Raw genomic sequence first — 20,511 nt, forward strand, 5'->3', positions numbered from 1 at the left:
TACAATTATATTCAGGTATATCAAGGTAGTTGTCGAGGTCATCGTTGGCACTCTCCTCATCTGTCTCGATCATAAACTAGTCCCACCGAGTGTGCCAAAATGTTTATGGTAAAAATGGAAACAATAATATTGAAAGACTAAATGAATTCAACCACAAAATGCTAGTCTAACAACAACAAAGATCCACCATAACATACGAAGATTAACTAAGACAATGTAAATCAACAAAAGCACAAGGATTATACCATCGCATGTCCACTAGGGTTTGAATCTGCATGCTTCCTATCTCCATTGATCTTGTTTGATATATTTTCTCTCAGATTTTATGTGTGCACAAGAGCTCAACAAGGAATGGAAATGTGGTTTCAAGTAGGCTTGATCGCATATGAAAGTTTGAAAGCGTAGTTGAGGAGGGTTGATAATGAAAGAAGAATCTCCTTATATAGAAGACACTGTAAGAAATGGAGGGATAATATTAAGAGGTGTACAAGGTAAATGGTCGGCTAGGATTAGAGGGTAGGTAGAGGAATCAAGAGATGAATGACATGTGTCATGGGTAGAAAAGGCTAATGAATTAATTAAATAAATAAAGATTTAATTAATTAATAGAGGAAGTGGGATCAATTAAATAAATAAAAATATTTATTTAATTTATGAAAAAGTGCAATTTAAATAAATAAATGTATTTATTTAAATGAGGAAAAAGGCTAGAAGAGGATAAATGAATTAATTAAATAAATAAAGATTAATAGAAGAATTAGGCTTAAAATAATTAAATAAATAAAAATATTTATTTAATTAGACAAGACAATTTTAGGTGTCTACAATTAGAATGATCATTAGATTAATGATGCATTAGTTTTATTTGATGATGTTCATATTTTAATGTTATGTTAAGGAATGACATTGAGTTACCCTAGGGAATATAAATTAAATGATGTAAGTTATTTTTGCTTGTGCATAATTTATGTTTTATGATATCATGATTAGATGATGTATGATTTATCTTGAGATATATGTGTAGTGATAAATATTTTCTAAAAAAAATATTTCTATTTTCTAGTTAGTTGGTTAGTTTCTCTAGGGTATTCTTGGTTGGCATTACATTTGGTATCAAATCCCATGTGCATACACTAGGTGCTCTAGTTTCATATTGAGCCCATTGTGCATAGTGGTAGAGTAGCTTAAGTTTAACTGTGAGGTTATTGTTGCCAATATGCTTCCTTGTAGTAGTTGCCCTAGATTTTATCTTATAGTTATTTTGTGCCTTGTTTATATAAGAGGTAGGGGCCATGGGCGAGGTAACTATATGAGCACTCAACAAAACCCTCATCTAAGTAATTGTGAACAGGCTTGCCAGGAGGATCATAAATGAGATTGTCAAGAGGAGGAGGCTCAGGGAGAGAACCAATAGGGAAATTGTGTAGTTCCTTAGTTGGTTAATGTTCTTTAGGAGCTTCTATCTCATTTGGGACCGAGACAGGAGGATAATCGGCATGGAGATTCTCGTCATTTTGATCATCAGGATAGGATTGTGTATCACGATTGAGAGAGGAGGTATCACCTCGAAGGAGAGAGGATGCAATTCTAGATCAAGATATGGTTCTAGTAGGACATGTGAGGGACCTTCTCAGGTCTCAACCTCCTTCTTTTGATGGATCTAGCAGTGGAACAGAGGCAAATACTTGGCTTGTGGATTTGGGTAGGTGTTTTTTATGCATCCATATAGTAGTAACACCAAGGCTAGGTGCATCATCATGCATCTTCATGGATTTTCCTCCACTTGGTAGCATTTGGGGAAGCAAAAGCCGCACTTGGATATTGCATCAGTATCACAGGAATTTTTTTGGAGTGGTTTCATGCTCATTTTCTATCAGATCTTTGGAGACATAGGAAGGCATATGAGTTCCATGGCCTGAGGCAGTTGGCTATATCTTGCTAAGAACTCTATGATGGCTAATTAGTGCAAAAATGCTTGATGTGTTGTTAGCTTCGTTCCTTATCTGCCTGAGAGCCACTACTACGAGTATAATTCTAACCCTGAAACTTCTTGTGTTGGTGCAATCCACCCTTGAAAGATGGAGGATGACTTCTAGTGAATACTTCTACCTGCAACTGCATGCCTCTCGCACTTGAACCTATAGATGGAGCACTACTAATCTATAGTCTTTTATATCCTCCTAATACCATAGCTAGCAATATGGGACTACCTTATACTCCTTAAAGGAGGTAGTTTCCAGTATTCTAGTGTACCTTTGATAGGCAAAGGTTTCAACAGGGTGGGTTGCTTCACTTGTGGACAACATGGTCATATTGCAGTATATTTTCCTCAAATATCAACACAAATGTCTAGTCAGAGACTAGTAACTTCAAATCCTACTGTAGGCGATGCAAGGAGATCTCACTCAATCTTTGCAGCGATTGATAACCATCAAGCTGAGCACTAGGGTATAGTCATGGAAACCATAGGTGGGATAGGTGGTATTTCTTTCTCTATGATGTTTGATTTGGGAACTTCATATTCTTTTATTTCTCTGTATTTAGTAGAGAGATGTGAACTCTCGATGGAAAAGCAAGCCAATAAGTGGTAGGTTGAGTTGGCTATATGTTCCAAGGTGGCAGTGGATTCTTGTGTTCATGGTTGTGTGTTGGATTTAGCAGTTTACACCACCACTGTGGACCTTCATGTTCTTTCAATGCGGTTATATGGTGTTGTGTTGGGAATGGACTAGCTTGAGGCACATCAGGTTCTAATTGATTGTCATTATAAGACGGTGCAGTGCATTGATGATTATGGAGAGAGAGTGGATATTGAGGGTGTGCAATGACCTATTTCTCTTCATATGATTTTCGCTATGCAGTTGAAGCAGTTTTTGTAGCAAGGATTATTATTATGAGGATCTGGTAACTACTGAGAGAGGGGTGAATCAGTAGTTAAACAAATCTACAAATACTTTAAAAACAAGTACCGGTAACTACTCAAACATACTGGTTAGCAGATTCACCAACCACTCACATAAGTGTTCATCAACATGCAAATAAAGTAATGAAATCAAATGCTCAAACCAATAATGCAATCACCATATGAACACAAAGATTTTTCATGAAGAAACCCAAATGGGAGAAACCATTGTGGGAATTAGCACCCATATTTGCACTCTTTCGGAATGCACCCAGTTAGGAGCTTTACAATATGCCTGGTTAAGAGTTGATCATGTTAGGAGTCACCCAATTAAGGGATTTTATCTTAGCCCTGTTAGGAGCTCTACCCTGTTAGGAGTAACCTTGTTAGAGTATTTTAAACTCAATCTAATGAGCCACCCGATGAAGGGATTTTATAAATAAGACCTGTTAGGATCTACTCGGTTAAGGGATTTCAATACTATTGTAACTGTTGCAGAACAACACAAAAAATTATCTAATCACAACACTTCCTTTCTTGCTAGTACAAATCCCTTTCAGCTCAATCTCTACTACACACATGTAAACTCTTCAATCTGGTTCAGTACAGTCTTCTTCTCAAATCACTGACACAAAATCTCTTCTCAAACTCAACCTAAATACACTTTTCAACTAGGTCGGTTACATAAGCCTAACTACATTCAAAATACATTGAATTTACATTTAGAGATCATTACAAATCATTTACAAATCATTACAACAAATTTAAAGACAATTTCCACCATTGAATGATCACTACTCATCACCGCACATCGATTTGATAGGCAATAAAACCCTTGTCACATTTTTCTAAGCACTTTGTTGTTTCCCAAGAAATTTGATCCTTGTATGTGCTTAAATGCAATCTTAGTATCACACATAGTTTCTAACATGCCATCACTAAGTTATGAACATGATAAGATTCACCGCCAAACCATAAATCATTACTGGTATACATTCTTATTCACAGAGTTTATGACAGTAAATCACAACTCACTCAATATACTGAATTTTTTGATGTGGTTTCAATCACAGACTCATGCCAATGCCATAATAATATATTCCACACCGCAACATCTAACTCTTCACCAATCGACCATACCAGTGTCTTGATCATCGCACTGTTCCTTCTTACCGGTATATTGCAACTTAGTTGTTTTGTTGTCTAACACATTCCTCTATCGATCAGGCTTTACCACTAGGCCTAGATGACTTAGATGACTCAATAAACATGTTTTCGATCAATGACAACACAAATAAAGTCATCAAACAACTTACAACTATATCAACATCATCTAGCCAACAATCTCCATCAACTTTACAAGTTATGCCAACAATAACTTTGCCGGTCATCTTCTCATCTCATCATCATCTCCATATGCCAATAATCTCTCCATTATTTGTCTTCATCAAGTATGCCAACAATATGCCAATAATTTCCCCCTTCGGTATTGATAGCAACACCAAAATAGCAATACCAAAAGCTCATCAAAAGCTCATCATGTAAAACTGAACGCTCACCATACATAACTGTAAGAGTTCTAGTTATGACTGTTGTATTGGATCTTCTCTGCTCTTCTCCTTATTTTATTTACTTCTCCATCTATCATTATTGTTAGACACAATGCACCATTGAGAGGGGGGTTAATCAGTGGTTCTCAAACTTTTCCCTTTAACTATCCTATACGAGCATACCGGTTATCAGATCTAACTCAATACAGACTTACCGGTTAGTGGGAAGACTAACAAAAATGCAATCACACACAAAGGGAAATCTCATAACACAGCATATATGAGGAAAACACAAGATGGGAAAAACCTTGGTGAGAAATGATGTTGGAGTCTACTACTCCAATCCACCCTCACAATGAAACACTTCGGTTACAACATTTAGCGCACCAACCCAAGGAGTACCACTCCTGCAGTTTATAGGCACCAACCCAAAGGAGCTACAACCCCTGTTGTTTGTGGGCACCAACCCAAAGGAGCTACAACACCTGCATTGAGCACCAACCTAGTGATCTTCAAATAATCATTATCAAATACAAAAGTAATAACCTGTTACAAGTGAATCTTGCAACCAATGCATATAATCTCTCCACCGATATCACCCCTTCTCTGCCTTACCAGTTCTCTACTCTTCCTATCACTCTGTCTCTCTTCAGTTTTTTGTTGAATCACTATCTTTTGCTGCTCTTCTCTACCGGTTTGGTCACCATCGGTATACTTCTCTCACAAACTCACTTGCAGACTACCGGTTCGAACCTGATTCTCACTCGCACACACTCAGTCTCTCTTTTAGATGCTTATTGAGCACTTGACTGATTTCCTCTCACATGCAGAAGCAACACTCTCCCCTTCATCAGCTCTTAAACAATATCTTTGGCTCGCATACTGTATACACCTAAAAATGGACTGAAGACAGTTAATTAAATAAGCAATTATTTAATTAATCCCCCTCCCCAATTTAATTGAATTCATTAGCAATTTGATTAAATTATTCCACTCATCTATTTATTAATAAATCTAAGGATTTATTTAATAGGTTCATTTCAATAGTCCGCTTTGATTAATTAATTCAAATTAATTAATCCCTCCCCATTTAAATTCATTTCTTCTAATCTTCTAATTAATTAAAACAAATCAACTTTTGAGTTGTTGAAAGTTCATTACTCTTTTCCTATTATTTGAATTTTTAAATTCAAATTACCCACATGCATCCTAACCTATGGTGTGGATACTCTCCCATTGAGACACATGGCATTCTTGGGCCACATGTCCCCTCTCTTGGAAGCTTCTTGACACTTGTCACCATAGAGATGACAAATGTTCCCTTTCCTCCAAACTCTTTTCCAACCTCCTCCAATTTCACCATTGATATCTTCAGACTCAATCTTGACCATTGATTCCTGCCACCTCACCCCTGGCCTTGGAAATCCTATAAATATCCCTCATTTTGGAGCAATAATCATCCCATCTCATTTGCATCTTATGCATTGTTACTATAGGCATAATATCTCTTAGCATATCATTTGAGCATTATTATTATAGGCAATTGCATCTTAGGTCTAGCTTAATTTGATCATTTTCTAGCATAATTGTTGAATCATGTAGCTTAATCATTCTCTTTTCTAGCTTAATTGCATCATTATCAATTCAAATCCTTCATCTAGGTGTAGTCAAGTCACTGGATTTTTCTTATCTAGATCTGAGAGCAAGTCCACACTCGCATCTCTTAGGAGGTGATAGATCGCTTTGCCATGGTTTTATCTTCCTTTGTTTTAATTTTGCTAACCATGCTTGTAATGATCTATTAAGTGTTTGTGTTGCAGCTACAACTATCACACTTCATAGGCATGACATATTGGCACCCACCGTGGGGCTCGAAATCTGAATTTTGGTCTCTCAAGCATCATCAAATCTTCATTTCTGACCGGGTTGGAATCAAAATATCGTACGAGTTTCTTTTCTGGCTCGTATGAGCTCCTTTGTGCATTGAAATGATAATCTATCCTGACTCGTACGAGCTTCTAAAGTGTCGTACAAGCTTGTTTCTACACTCGTATGATCTTAGAAAGATACTCGTATGAACAAGAAAATCATGTCGTACGACATTTTACTTTTGTGTTTTTAAAATAGATTGCATTTTTGGGGTTTCATGCTTTGATTTGATTATTACTAATGCTAACCTTGGTCTATTTGTGAGTTTTTTGACAGCCTAACTAGTTTTTGCAGGACAATTGTCGAAGATTACGCTTGTTAAAGACTCATTGCATAAAAACACATCATGACTACTAATACATCTATTTTGTAGGTTTCCTAAAAGAATTCAACAAAACTTTGTGTATTTTCTTAAATCTTTCTAGGCACACTTGTTTTTGCTAATGGAAATGAATAATCATGTTTTATGTGTTTTGATGATAGGCGAGTATGCACTCACCTTTCTTAGGTGATCAGAAAGATAGACTCATCCTTTGCTTTCATTAGTGCATTTCTTTAGCGGGCCTACCCTCCCGAGGAGCTAATAACTCTTAGCCATTAAGGCCGGTGAGAGGGGAACGACCTAAGTGGGAACAGCTAACACCAATTAATCCAACCCACTATAAAATAAATGTGATTTGATCAAAATCAAGTCAACGACAGTGCTCAGGAATAGCTCTGATCCATACCTTCTGGTATTTCAAACCTTGGCTTTTAAGGCTGGGAGACCTCTTAATTGAGTATTATACCCTGATGCACCGAACAGATCCCTTACTAGTTTCGGTTAAATTAGAAGCTACCTGATTCACCTCCAAAAGGGTGATAATCTTTGTGCAAGAGATAGTAACTCTCCCAAGACACTTGCCATATCGTGCCCCCATTAGCGTTTGGAGTCGGATAATACGACGTTGAGAATCCATTGCGTGAGACTCAGCGGCCATATTCTGATTAGCTATTGGGTGTGTACCTAAGCTTGCAAGCAAAGGTTTTCTCTCTCAACCAACTTTCTTAGGTAGCATAATGTGCTTGAAGGTCACTTATCATATCGTTTGTTTTTTGTGTATTCATCCCTTAAACATAAAATCAGACATCCAAAACTGGGAAACATAAGAAAAAATCAAACTTCACTAATCAAAATTCTGCCAAACAAACATCTCTGTTATGTCCTCTATCATACAAGTTTGTCTGTTTGTTGTATGGGGTATCTACTTTGTCATATGGTCCAGTGGGAATTGTCGTACGAGACTATGTAGTAGAAAATTTTATATTATTTTTCATTGTTCGATCCAGTGAAAAGTGTCGTACGAGTCATCTTAGAAGAGGATTTTCTGTCGTGCGATATGTCTGGTTTTTTGTATGAGCTTTATAAATTTTCGTTCAAGGTTGTGTAGTCTGTCATACAAAATTTTGTCTTTGTTGGTCCAAAATTGTCTTCTTGCACATCTTTTTTAGATTTGTCGTATTTACTTGGTCAATTTACAGTGAGCATAAACACCTGACTCTGTCATTTTGTGCTTGGATTGTCTCCTTTGTTCACATGGTCAAGTTATCATTTGTCAAAATTAGACTCTAGAACATAAACATCTCAAGATTTTCAAGTGCTCACATTCAACAAGTTTGAGATCTAAACATCTCAAAGTGCATCATCAACCTCTTTGATAAACTAATCACTCAAAAATAGTTTCTCATCAGGATCTATCATCCTCTATCACGAAACTACAATGCTTGGTCAGAATAACCTTGTCCCACATCGTAGGATATATCATTCCTATTGGACTTGATTTTTGTCAAATCATCATCATTGCACTCCTAAACCGAAGATCGAAAAACTTGCAAACTTTTAAACACTTGAATCATCTTTTCGTGTCATATTGTTCTATCACATTTACATTGACATTTGATCACTTATCGAAACAACTTTTGGACAATTGAACCCCTGAAATAGAAACAGAAAAATTCGCAATAGCTAAAAATCATATCAATACCAAAGCAAAACACAAGAAGAAAACATAACAAATCAGCATATCAGAGAAATCAAACAAGTACAAAATCAAAATCCAACTATGTCAAAATCTCACAAGGATTCAAATACATCTCCAAAGAAAGGTGGCTCTTTTATGCAACTCTTAAAGATATCCCTAAAGGATTTGGCTGAGAAAGATCAAAATCATGCACCTATGTCTACCAATGGCTCATCCCTCCATAAGAAAATTGACTCTCCAAAGGCATCTATTCGTACACCTCCTGAAAACTTGTAAGAACGTTCCATAGCATCCTCACCAAACAATATACCCATCAAGCCTATTTTAGAGGATCCTATTCAAATCTCATCTCCTCCATATCCAAGTATTAATTCATTGCAACATCCCCATAGCACTTCCTTGCAAATTGAAGTCCTCATTCATAGAATACTCATTAAACGTGTCCTCATAGATGGAGGAGCTAGCTTAAACATTTTCTCTTTGATTCTAGTCTGTGCTCTAGGTTATTCATAAGATGTAGTTGATCCTTGGAAAAAGATCACCATTAAAGCCTATGATGAAGAAGAACGTTCCTCTAAAGGAATTGTGATGTTACCCATCAGAGTGGGACCTTTGCAGAAAGACACAACATGCCAAGTTCTAGACTTGGACTTATCATACAACATACTCTTGGGAAGACCCTGTATACATGGCATACAAGTTGTTCCATTAACATACCATCAATACTTAATGTTTCCCTACAATGGGTAGGAAATCATGATCTCAGCAGACTCAAATCCATTGCAATGTGGTAGTACTCTAAAACCAGCTCAAGAGGTCATTGTTTCACATAATAGAGAGGCAACATCTTCAAGTACACAATCCAAGGAACAATCATTTGCATCAATTTTGTCAAACATGGAAAAACTAATGTCGCTGAAAGATCAAGGGAACCAAGAATATTTGCTATCATGGAAAAAAAAACAAGAGAAACTTGAAATTGAAAGGGAAGAAGCAGATGTAGATGTTGATATAGTTCACAGGTATGCAGGAAAAATGTTAGGAACTAGCCCACTTGAATCAGAATCATATTCGGCTGACATGGACTTAATCGAGGATGATCAAGAGCTACTTGTGAGAGGTCATTCTGATGAGAGTATTGTTCTAGACATGGAAATACATATTGAAAGCTCTGACATCTCTATCATGACCCCTAATATCTTTGACATAATTCAACATGAGGATCCTTTATCCTTAATTCCTCCTGAACCTATGGACTGGGAAAATGAAGGACATACTGCCTTTGATACCTTTCCTAATGACCATGCCATATCCTTATATATTAATGAAATAAAACCCACAACAACTTTCACCAAGGATTCTGCTAACATATCTTCTAGTCTAGTGGGTGCCAAATCTCCTAGTCACAAAAGTGAAAATAAAGAAAACAATATCAGGTATAATGCTGAAAACCAATTATTGGCAGCATTGGATTGAGAAAAAGTAAAATTAAAGGATGCATCTAACGGTGAAAACCTCCTTGAGGCACCGAAAGACAGGAGATTTGACACCTTACTTGAATTTTATCAAGAAAGGTCATATATCCTGATCGAACCAACATAGGCAATTACCATTGGCACAACTAATCTACATCCAGCAATCTCTCTATCAAAACATGAAGTACAGATATATTTGGAACCCTTCAAAAGATGGTAAATCAATTTTACCTGGTCATATACAGACATTCCAGGGTTTGATCCATATCTTACAATACATCACCCGAATATCAGTCCAGGAGCAAGCATCAATAATGGAACATGACATGGATCGGGAGCAGGCATTATATTCATCACACCACAAGGTCATACAATTCCAAAAGCATATAAATTAATCTTTGCATGCACCAACAATACAATAGAGTATGAAGCTTTGGTAACAGGTATCAAAATGGCTATATAATGGAACATTACACAACTTCAAGTCTTTGCAGACTCTCAGCTTGTCATCAATCAAATCAATGACGATTATCAAATAAAGGACAAAAAGATAGTAGATGACATCAAGAAATACTTTGTAGAAATAACCTTCCAACAGATTCCAAGGAATGACAACAAAGTAGAAGACACCATGGCTACACTTGCTTCTCTCCTTCAGACATAGGAAAATCAACAACGTTATGAATTCTTGGTGGAAGAGTTGTTTTACCCTGCTCATAATTGTCCTGATTCCCAAACTATTTGTCAACTTGTTGGGCATGATTCCTCCCGTTACAGCCAAACTTACACATACCTGAAAGATAATATCCTCCCTCTCGATTTATCAAAAAATCAAAAGAGAAACTTTATTCGTCAATCCTCCCATTTTACTCTTGTCATGGATACCCTATTTAAACGAGGTCTAGACTGTACTCTCTTAAGATGTCTCAAACAAGAAGAATCTGAGAAGACCTTACATGAAGTCCATAATGCCATTTGTGGCACTCATTCAAGTGGTCTCACCCTTTCGAAAAAACTCATACGCTTGGGCTATTATTGGCCAACTATGGAACGATATTCTTTTCAGATAGCTAGAACATAAAAACAATGTCAGATCCATGAGAATTTGATTCATGTACTAGCACAAGAACTTCATGCTTTTGCAACATCTTGGCCTTTCTGCCAATGGGGTCTTGATCTAGTAGGAAAGATAAATCCTTCTTCATCTAATGGTCACAAATTCATCCTTGTAGCTATAGAATATTTCACAAAATGGATTGAGGCAATGCCTCTCACAAATATCATAGGAAAACAAATTGTTGCATTTATCTTGAATTATATCATTTGTCACTATGGAATACCATGACTATTATCACTGATAATGGGCGACTGTTCAAGAATCAAGATGTATAAGAACTTTGTGAGAAATTCAAGATCCAACACAGATTCTCCATACCCTACTATCCATAAGGAAATGGGCAAGAAAAAGCATCAAACAAAACTATTTTGAAAATCCTCAAAAAGACAATGAATGATGCTGGAAGAGATTGGCATATTCAATTAAACCCTGCCCTATGGGCCTACCATACTAGTATCCGCACACCAACAGGTGCCACACCTTTCTCTCTTCTTTATGGATCAGAAGCAATACTGCTAATAGAAGTAGAGATACCTTCTCTACGAGTATCATTAAAAGGTCTCATCTTAAATGAAGAACAACGAGGATCTAGATTACAAGAGTTAGAATTAATCCATGAATGAAGACAAAATGCCTTTGATCATTTAAAGGTATATCACCAAAGAATGTGTCAGAGTTATAATCACAGGGTTAAACCACGAGTCTTTCAAGTTGGGAAACTAGTACTAAAAGAAAATCCACGCAACCAGGCAGATCGACAAAAGAAAGGAAAGTTTGAACCAATTTGGTTAGGTCTGTTTGTGGTCACAACAGTATTTGGATCAAGAGCATGTCAGCTATCAACACAAGAGGGAGATAAGCTTGATGAACCCATCAATAGCATGCATCTGAAGAAATTTTATGTCTGAAAAAGATGAAAAACAAAAACAGTGAAAAAGTAAAAAATTCAAAAACAGTGAAAAAGCAAAAAAACCAAAAAACAGTGAAAAAAGAAGAAAAATCAAAAATAGTGAAAAAGCAGGAAAAAAAAAAGTGAAAAAGAAGAAAAAAAAAATCAAATATGAGAAAAAGTGCAATAAAAATAGATGGTGAAAACCTGACAAACATGTGCTATTTGTCTGCTAGCTTTTCCATCTATTAGTTCATGCATCCTTCCGCTTGCATTCATTTTCCATCAGCATTGTCCATGTCCTTAATTAAGCCTTTGTACATATGCAGGCATCCCAGATAATCTCTCGCCATGGTTTGGATCATTGAGTATATCATAACGACTTTGTTTCTAGGCTTGGGGCAAAATCCTGCACCTCGCTGGGGGCAAAATTCTTGATCATTTTGAGCTTAATCAAATAGGTAGAACAACAGTTAAACAACCATTATCAAGCAAAAACTGAGACACATACAATGTTGAACATGAGATCAAATTATCAACCATCAACCTATCACAAAGTTAGTATAAGCACATTTGCACACTTTTCTATGGATGATATCTTTTGGATAATGATTTTAACATGATTGTTCAACTCTTTTATCTTGATTTTCACTATCATGATTTCTGAGTTACTCAAGGATGTCTTTGACTATAGGAACAAGGAAGGAACATAGTATTTTGCTTGTTTGTTGTCTATAAATCAATCATTAATATGTGCAAATTTTTCTCAGGACATGATCATTGGAGTATCATCAAAGACATTTCCGATTTGCATATTAAAATGGTTAATACTGTCTGTTTTAAGAAAGCAACACTCAGGTCATCTCGGTTCAATTATACCTCGATGCTTGTCTAACTTGCCATATCAAAATCCAAGAAAGCAGTGCTCAGGTCATCATAGTTTAATTATACCATCGATGTTTGCACTCACTTCCCACATTTCAAAAGCTTAATGATGACAAAAATGCAATAATCCAGTGATTGGTATGATCGTAGCTTTGCATTTAAGCTTGCATTTCATTCTTGCATGGGATCTCACATGCTCATTTTATCCAAGGTTTAATCTATCACAGGAATCATCAAGGTATCATCATAAATGTATATGCAATCAAACTGATGACTCATATCTCTCCAGATATTATCGACCCAGTGAAAATATTATGCTACCCTCTCAACAGAACCAACATCAGCATATCCAAATCTTCCTGCAACTTGATATCAACAAACTATCAATTCTTTATCTAATCAAACTTATCAATTATATCAATCGATCTCATCTATTCTATCATGTCTTTTATAGGATGTATATTTCCTGAAACCAGACGTTCTGATCATGTCTTATACAGAATGTATCTTTCCTGAAACTAGACGTTCTGATCATTTCTTATACAGGATATATCATTCCTGAAACCAAACGCTTTGATCTCTTTGTCTTATACAGGAGGTGTCATTCCTGAAACAAGATTGAATCTCGATCTTATCAATCTAACCAATCAAGCTTTATCAATAATCAAGAACCACATTACCATGATTATAGAACTCGCATTTTCATCAAACATAGTTGTAGACATCAAATCATTTCTAATCAGGATATCGATTTTGCAAAAAAAAAAAAAAAACTCCACAAGTCAATTATCTCAATTGATCTCCCGAGGGGGCATCATTATATCACAATTCATCAATCAATAGTTGGGGCATCCTATCGAACCAATATAATCATCAAAATTAGGTTATTCTTTGAATCAACGTATCATCACACCTCGCTTCAAAGAGGAGCAAAATGTATACACCTAAAAATGGTCTGAAGACAGTTAATTAAATAAGCAATTATTTAATTAATCCCCCTCCCCAATTTAATTGAATTCATTAGAAATTTGATTAAATTCTTCCACTCATCTACTTATTAATAAATATAAGGATTTATTTAATAGGTTCATTTCAATAGTCCGCTTTGATTAATTAATTCAAATTGATTAATCCCTCCCCATTTAAATTCATTTCTTCTAATCTTCTATGTAATTAAAACAAATCAATTTATAAGTTGTTGAAAGTTAATTACTCTTTTCCTATTATTTGAAATTTTAAATTCAAATTACCCACATGCATCCTAACCTCCTTATCCTAACCTCCTATGGTTTGGATACTCTCCCCTTGAGACATATGTCATTCTTGGGCCACATGTCCCCTCTCTTGGAAGCTTCTTGAAACTTGTCACCATAGAGATGACAAATATTCCCTTTCCTCCAACCTCTTTTCCAACCTCCTCAAATTTCACCATTGATATCTTCAGACTCAATCTTGACCATTGATTCTTGCCACCTCACCCTTGGCCTTGGAAATCTTATAAATATCCCCCATTTTGGAGCAATAATCATCCCATCTCATTCGCATCTTATGCATTGTTACTATAGGCATAATATCTCTTAGCATATCATTTGAGCATTGTTATTATAGGCAATTGCATCTTAGATCTAGCTTAATTTAATCATTTTCTAGCATAATTGTTGAATCATGTAGCTTAATCATTCTCTTTTCTAGCTTAATTGCATCATTATCAATTCAAATCCTCCATCTAGGTGTAGTCAAGTCACTGGAATTTGTTTATCTAGATCTAAGAGAAAATTCACACTCTCATCTCTTAAGAGATGATAGATTGCTTTGCCATGGTTTTATCTTCCTTTGTTTTAATTTTGCTAACCATGCTTGTAATGATCTATTGAGTGTTTGTGTTGCAGCTGCAGCTATCACACTTCATAGGCACGACACATACATATAGACAAATTTTCCCACCAAGAGAAATATTCAAACTTGGTGCCTTAGGGTTTCTTAACTTATCATGAGGCACATCGAATCTAATCAAATTTTATCTGATCTGATCTCCCAAACAGCTATCTCCACATCACTACCATTAATGTGCCTTCAAAAACATGTTTTCTATGTTTAGCAAACATGGACAATCAGTCAATGAGACACAAGATCAATCACCATTAATGGTTCACAAATTTCATCACCAACCTCATCCTGCACTTGGACACTCTGCATCGATCATCTCAGTTCAACCTTCCTAGAGCTGCACACCCCTGCAACATTTGTGCAATACTTCCCATGATTTACAAGGTCTACAATTAATGTCAACCAACTCTGTAACAACTTTGTTGGTGTACACTCCATGTACCGCTGCATGCATGTCCACCACCTTGACTCCACGTGGCACCTTTGTCGAAATCCACCTCAGCACACTGATTATGTCGGTTCAAACATAGTCACAGACCACACACATAACCGATACACTAACCTTACCAGCACAAATAACCTTGCCGGTTATCCTTCCTGCCAATGTCTTCTTGGTCCTACCAGTATATCATGTTTCCCTGATCATCAAACATATCGAACCTCAACAGCCATCAGGAGTAACGCATCATGTGTACCTTCATCAATGAAGGCCTTTCACTTCTGCTCATTTTGTTCACTCTGTTGGATACCGGTGATCACCTAGATGACTCCATGTCATCATCCTCCAGCACTCTGCACCTGTGGAAACACAACACATCATCTTCATAATGGTAACTTCATGATTGTAACTGCAGACCTCATCTTCTCCTGACTGGGTCTCTTCTCTATCGATTTGCCAAAATGGAAAACTCATCAATTCAACTCTCCTTCTCTATCTCGGTAGCACACCTTGTCCTCACACACTGATCCTATGTAAACTACCATACACTTACCATCTACTACCATCATTGTACAAGTGTGATCTCCTTGTGTGAGCATATACATCTCCTACACAAAATCCAATAGACATCCCCTTTGTCTACCTTACTATCTTGCAGTAGTCCAAACTATAACCTGTGGTATCATCTTCTTTAGGTGGGAGTCCTATTGAATAACTTCACCCTTTATGTCGATATACCCTTCCTAAATGGCTAGCCTTTTGCTAACATGTCGGGCACATGCTTGCTAATTAGCAAGTATACATCACCTTTGATGTTGATGTGATCTTTAGTAACATTCCCCCTCTTCATCACAATCAACAACCAAGCATCCTACTCATTGTCAACACATCACATACCAGTTTACTCTCCTTACCAGTGATAGACTATACCGGTAACCTGTCCATTTCGTCCACACAAGTCAAACACTAACTTGTGTACCAATGACCATAGTGATCATTCCTCTTAATGACATTCTCTCCCTTACCTTACCGGTGTTATACAACACAAGGTGATATCAAAGATATCTCATCTTGTACTCATCCATGACAATGTTGCATATACATCTCTTATAGCAATAGTCATCCTATACCAGTTGACATCAATGACAACATAATGCCAACAATTGTTCTTCTCCCTTTACTTTTCTTCTCCCCCTTTGACAACAATGCCAAAGGTGCAAAGTGTCATATTCATCTTCCACTTCTCTTGCTTCCTTCATCTCAGCTGCTCCCCCTGTGGAGTAGCCCACTTGTCATCAATCCATAGTGAACGATCTTCAGTTAGTCCACTGGATTGATGCTACAACAACATCTTAGTTTACCTTTGATAGGGGTATAAAACCTCTAGCTTGCCTCTGAGATATTCAAAGGTAGCCTTAGGCAATGACTTAGTGAACATGTCTACCAAATGCTCCTTACTTGACACATGCTCCATCTTGACTATCTTTTCATGTACTCTCTCTCTCAAAAAATGATACTTTAGTTCAATATGATTTGTTCTAGCATGCAATACTAGGTAATTTGAAATACTTATTGCACTTGTATTATCAGAATATATGATCACCAGTTCTATCATAGTTTCTTTGAATCCTTGTAATACATGTCTCATCCATATAGCTTGTGTACATTTCATGGATGCAGCCACATACTCTTCTTTTGTTATAGATTGAGAAATATAACTTTGTTTCTTACTGGTCCAGGATACCAGTCTTCATCCTAGAAAGAATGCACCACCGGTTGTGCTCTTTCTGTCATCTACATTACCTACCCAATCAGCATCTATGAATACCTTCAAAGAGAAGTTGCCTTTGTATGGATACCATAATCCATAATCAATAGTTCCTTTTAGATACCTGAAAAATTCTCTTCACTGCAACCATATGAGTATCTTTAGGAGTGTTTTGAAATATAGCCACCATACCAACTGCATGAGAAATATTTGATCTGCTATGAACAACATAATGTGGTTTCCCAATCATGGATCTATACTCAGTTTTATTCACTGGATTTGAATAATCTTCCTTGGATAATCTGCAACTACTAACCATAGGGGTTCCAAGTGGTTTACAATATTACATTCCAAAGGTTTTAAATACTTCCTTCACATACTTGGATTGAGTGATAAATATACTACCTTTCATCTGTAGTACCTGCAAACTAACGAAAAATTTAATCTCACCTATCAAAGTCATCTCAAAATCCTTTTTCATCTCTTCTGCAAAATTTAGACTCATATCATCATCTCCTCCAAATATGATATCAACAAATACTTCTTTAGGTAAATGTTGTTATCCTCACTAGTTCTCTGAAATCCAATCTTTATCAGGTGTGAATGGAGTCTTTCAAACTATGCCCTCAGAGTTTGCTTTAATACATATAAAGTTTTATGCTGTTTTCACACCATGTCCTTGTCTTCAGCCAATGCAAACCCATCTGATTGTTCTATGTAAACTTCTTCTTCTAGAATTCCATTAAAAAATGTAGACTTTACATCCATCTGGTAAACCTTGAATCCCTTGAAAGCAACCAATGTCTTACTCCTTCAAGTCTAGCAACCAGTGCAAAGGTTTCTCCATAATCATGACCTTCTTCTTGTGCATATCCTTTGCAAACTAATCTAGCCTTGTTCCTAACCACTTCACCATCTTCATTCAACTTGTTCCTGAACACCCACTTAGTACCAATCACATTTTTATCAGCTAGTCTGGGGACAAGTGACCAAGTTTTTCTCTTCTTTATTTGATCAAGCTCTTCATTCATATCCTTTATCCAATCATCATCCTTGAGAGATTCTCTCATTTTCTTTGGTTCAACTATGGGAATCAGACAAGCACTTTCTCTGATCTTTCTTCTTGTTTGTACTTCAGCATTCTTATCTCCAATTATATGGTTTGTTAAGTGATTCAACTTTACATATCTGGGTATAACTGGTTCCGGTATAGAAGTTTCTTCTTGTTCTTCTTCTTCATCTACCAGTTGAGCAGTATCCTTCACACTATTCTTCTCTGTATCATTTTGAACTCCCAGTTCAATAATCACTATCTTCTATTCGTCAACTGCATCAGATTTGTTGGTATCATGAGACTTCTCCACAGTTAGGGTTTCCCATCTGGATGTTCTTCCACAATCTTCACAATCTGCTATCAACTTTGCCAAAGTAGTAGTCAAAATCTCTTTTATGTTTCTTCAGATGTGCTCTCAAAAATACTAAGTGAAACATGAGACTATCAAACACCTTTTCTTTTGCCTTTTACTAAACCGATTGAACATACCCTAATCATTATTCAACTCTAAATCTTGATACCAATCACACATATAACATTCAATTTACCAAATATATCTCAAAATCACTCCATAACATCATATAGCATCAAAACATGCAAATTTGACTTATTGCACACCATTTAGGGTGTTCGAAAATGAATCTGACAATATGTTCCCCCTAAGCTTCATCATAGCTTAATTTTTGGTGAAGGATTCTCCACAAGAGGTGAAGAATTGGAGTCCTCGAATGGTTTCTCATCACTTTTATTCTTCCATATCTTATTCATCTCATTTCTATTTTCTTCCATATCTAATTTCTTCTTTCCTTTTTTATCAACAAACTGATTATCCAATTTTTTCATTCTAGCTCTGCAAAACTTTGCAAGGTGTATTGGTTTAGGACAGTGGAAACATGCCATTTGAGATGCGCTCCAGGGTCTAACATTGCCTCTACCACTTCTTCTCTGGAAATTCATAGCTACATGTCCATAGTTGCATGACAGATTGAACATGTCACATTCCATCTATTCTCCATTTCATATGGACTAGACCAATTCACATGAGGTCTCTGCCAAGTAGGGTTCCTCCGGTCATTTTAAGATCTCTGCCAATCACCATTTGACCTCTGACCCATATAAGATCTTTGATTATTATCTTTACCTGCAATCAACAGCTTTATGCTCGTACTTGTTGAAATTGAAGCAATATCCATTAAAAGTACTAGGCTTATATCCTTCATATGCATTAGGTCTATATCCATCAAAAGTATTGGATCTACTTCTACAAACATTAGCAGTTTGACCTACCTTATGACAGTTAAAACATATTGGTTTGTAGGTTCTCTTATCGGTGTTCTTCCTTTTGGTCTTTGGTGCAGATTTGGCTTCATGCATGGTGACCTTGGTATTAGATGGCTCTCCTTGTTCAAAGGTTGTGTATCCCAAGCCATGTGTATCTCCGTTCTGCCTTTGTGACTGAATTTGCTCATCAAGCATAGCAGTGCTCTTTTTGAATTTAGCTAGTAACTCATTAGCATTATCCAACTCTTTTGTAAGTTCCTCATTCTTATTTGTAAGACTTTCTCTAAGAGACATCACCATGTCTAGATCAGCTTGTATTTCCTCTTTTTCCTCTTTTTCCTCTTTTTCCTCTTGAAGATGTATATGCAGGGTACTAATCTCCCAATTCAGCTTTAAGATCTCATGATCCTTATTTCTTATTGTGTCTTCACTTTTCCTTCTAGCTTCCAACTCTTGACTCATCCTAATGGTAAGGGCTTCCAGCTCTCTTCTTAGATTTCTCTTATCATCATTCAACTTTTCTACCTCATTTACCAAGGCATCAATGTTTACTTCATCAAATGAACTACTTTCATTGAGTTCCATCAACTATTCAGCCAACTCTTTTCTCTTAGCCAATGAAGCTTTATACTTGACCTTTAGTTCATCATAAGATTCTTCAGATTTTGCAAGCTTGTGTGAAAGCTCTTGTTTACTCATTGAACCTTTCCCCATGTTAGCCTTAAGGATCCTTTTCAAGCGATTAAGCCTTAAATGGAATTAGGCTCGAATCTTTACCTCAAGCGGTTAAACTTCAACACAAAGAGGACCTAGCGCTCTGATACCAATTGATATTATGAGGATCCGATAACTACTGAGAGGGGGGGTGAATCAGTAGTTAAACAAATCTGCAAATACTTCAAAAATGAGTATTGATAACTACTCAAACATACCGGTTAGCAGTTTCACCAACCACTCACATAAGTGTTCATCAACATGCAAATAAATTAATGATATCAAATGCTCAAACCAATAATGCAATCACCATATGAACATAGAGATTTTTCACGTGGAAACCCAAATGGGAAAAACCACGGTGGGAATTAGCACCCACAAAATATTTGCACTCTTTTGAAATGCGCTCGGTTAAAGGCCTAGCCCAGTTAGGAGCTTTACAATATGCCCAATTAAGAGAAGACCCTATTAGGAGTCACCCGGTTATGGTATTTTACCTTAGCCCTATTAGGAGTAACCTTGTTAGAGGATTTTAAACTAAAGTTAATGAGCCACTCGGTGAGGGGATTTTACAAATAAGACCTATTAGGATCTACTCGG

This window comes from Cryptomeria japonica, chromosome 8 (assembly GCF_030272615.1).
Source record: "Cryptomeria japonica chromosome 8, Sugi_1.0, whole genome shotgun sequence".
Taxonomy (NCBI): domain Eukaryota; kingdom Viridiplantae; phylum Streptophyta; class Pinopsida; order Cupressales; family Cupressaceae; genus Cryptomeria; species Cryptomeria japonica.